Source organism: Octopus bimaculoides, chromosome 3 (assembly GCF_001194135.2).
Source record: "Octopus bimaculoides isolate UCB-OBI-ISO-001 chromosome 3, ASM119413v2, whole genome shotgun sequence".
In the NCBI taxonomy this organism is placed as follows: Eukaryota; Metazoa; Mollusca; class Cephalopoda; order Octopoda; family Octopodidae; genus Octopus; species Octopus bimaculoides.
The window spans coordinates 134,931,393-134,934,206 of NC_068983.1; positions in this window are offsets into that span (position 1 = coordinate 134,931,393).

Genomic DNA, 2,814 nt, shown 5'->3' on the forward strand with positions numbered 1-2,814 from the left:
ATATATATATATATATATATATATAAATACATATCATCATCATCATCATCATCATTTACCGTCTGCTTTCCATGCTGGCATGGGTTGGATGGTTTGACTGAGGACTGGCAAGCCAGGAGGTTGCACCAGGCTCCAATCTGATCTGGTAAGGTTTCTACAGCTGGATGCTCTTCATAATGCCAACCTCTCCAAGAGTGTAGTGGGTGCTTTTTATGTGCCACCAGCATGGGAGCCAGTCATGCAGCACTGGCATCAACTATGCACAAATGGTGCTTTTTACGTGCCACCGGCATGGGAGTCAATCAGGTGGTACTGGCATATATACACATATATATACACACATATATATATGCATATATATACATATACATATACATATCATCATCATCAACATCATCGTTTAACGTCCACTTTCCATGCTAGCATGGGTTGGGCGATTTGACTGACGACTGGCAGACCAGAAGGCTGCACCAGGCCCCAATCTGATCTGGTAGAGTTTCTACAGCTGGATGTCCTTTCTAACGCCAACCACTCTAAGAGTGTAGTGGGTGCTTTTATGTGCCACTGACATTAGGGCCAGTCACACGGTACTGGCAACGGCCACGCTCAAAAAGGTGTTTTTTACGTGCCACCTGCACGGGAGCCAGTCCAGCGGCACTGGCAATGACCTCGCTGAAATGATTTTCTAACGTGCCACCACAGTTCACAAAACTATGGTACATGCTGTTAGCTCTTACTCCTTTCTGAGTGATATTTAGTCATAGGAAACTATTACCTTGCTTGAAAATAGATGTGAGTTGGCAACGCAATGGATGTCCCCTCAGAATAATCTGCCTCAACAAATTCTGTCTAACTCATGTAAGCATGGGAAAGTAGACATTAAAGCAATAATCATGACTATGATGATGAAATTCATTGATTTTTGTTAAATATATTCAACTTGATTATTTCTATTCCAAAATGTAATTACAACATGAAGCAACGACTGAAAAAACCACACATGAAATTCCAGGTATTGTGGAAAACAGTGATGAATCAAGTTTACTTTGTATCATTGATATCAAATATACATCAGTTCACAATTATTTATGACTTCTTCTGAATTGATGTAGTAGTGGTCAATGCGTATTTATACTTTATTTGTTATGGTCTGTATGACATATAATTAAATATTTACTGTGAACTATAATTAGTTATATATTAAGTCTATTTACTTTGAAGATTCCACTTTGAATGGTGTGGTATATTTTAAAATGTATTGAAGATAAATTTTTTTCAAAATATAACAGAACAAATACTTGATAAATTATACAATTAAGTATTGGTTTCTGAAACTATTGATTTTTTTATAGTCAAATATTGTTTTCCTGTTGCTTTTTGGTTCATTATTTAGAAATATTGCTGCTGAAAGTTAATGTTTCAGACTGACAGAGGCTTGGTTGGTTGTGTGGTTAAGAAGTTTGCTGAAATGTCCTGGAATGTTGGTTTTAATGAATTTTCTTTTAATTAGATTCTTTTAATTTTGTTTCAACAGGATAATGATCAGGAACTGAAAAAAATTGGTTTTACTGAAAAACTCGCTGTACTGATATAATGGAACTTTACCTATACATACATACATGCATTCACACACACACATGCACACACACACAAACACACATACATGCGTGCATACATATATCCAAGCCTAATAGCCATTCTACAAATGAAGACAATTAAATGTGAAACAAAATTCTAATCTACATCTTAATTGAATGTTCAAACATTTCATCAACTCTATTTATCTACCTCTAATTTCCCCCCATAGTACATACACTGTTCTTTCTCTGACACACTTCTCTTCTTTATCGCCTCCACTTTACATCCAGGGTTGTACATTATAGGCTTTTTTATTTATTTTTTCATTTCTGGTCTCACACACACACACACACACAAATTTTCTTTAAATTTATACAGAGACATACATATATATATTATGCAAGCAAACAAGTAACACTCCTTTTAACAAACAGTGAAAAATAAACTGGAAATAATGTTTCGAGGTAGCAAAAAGAGATGAGATTAGTTCCTCCTCCAGCTAAAGTTAAAAGATGTCAATGAAAAAGTCTTGCATCACAAGAGAGTTGCTGAAAGAAAACTAATTAACTAGAAATTTAATTGAAACCAATCAACAACTTACAGGGGTATGAGGGAAAAATCAATAAATGTTATAGAGGCTCATTCTGTAGGAGATAAATATTTATTCTGGAGAAAAATCAGGAATGTGGAAAAGGACTTCGACTATGATGTAAGTGGTTAAAAGAATCAATGGTAACAGCCTTAAGACTGTGATTGAAGGACTTCAGAAGAGGAAAGCATCAGAAAACCATGTTTGTTTCTTCCTGAAGCCATTATCTAATAGTGTAATTTATCAAGCATTTGTTTTGTTATACATTGGGCCTCATGGAAGCAAAGTGGTTGAGTTCCTTTTGAGTGTTAGGCCTCACAGAGGCGAGGTGGTTGAGTTCCTTTTGAGCATTGGACCTCATGGAGGCAAAGTGGCCAAGCTCCAGAGCCACATGGAGACAAAGTGGCTGAGTTCCTTTCGAACAGGCCTCATAGAGGCTAGATAGCTGAGTTCCTTTTGAGCATTGGGCCTCAAGGAGGCAGAGTGGCCAAGCTCCTTTCGAGTGTCAGGCCTCACGGAGGCAATGACCAAGACTTTAGGCATTATGTCGTGCTTGAGAAGAAGACCCATCAAGCCAAACAAAATCACAGTCGTAGCAGACACAGATGTCATGCAAATGGCATCTGAGCCAGTGGCACATAAAAGCA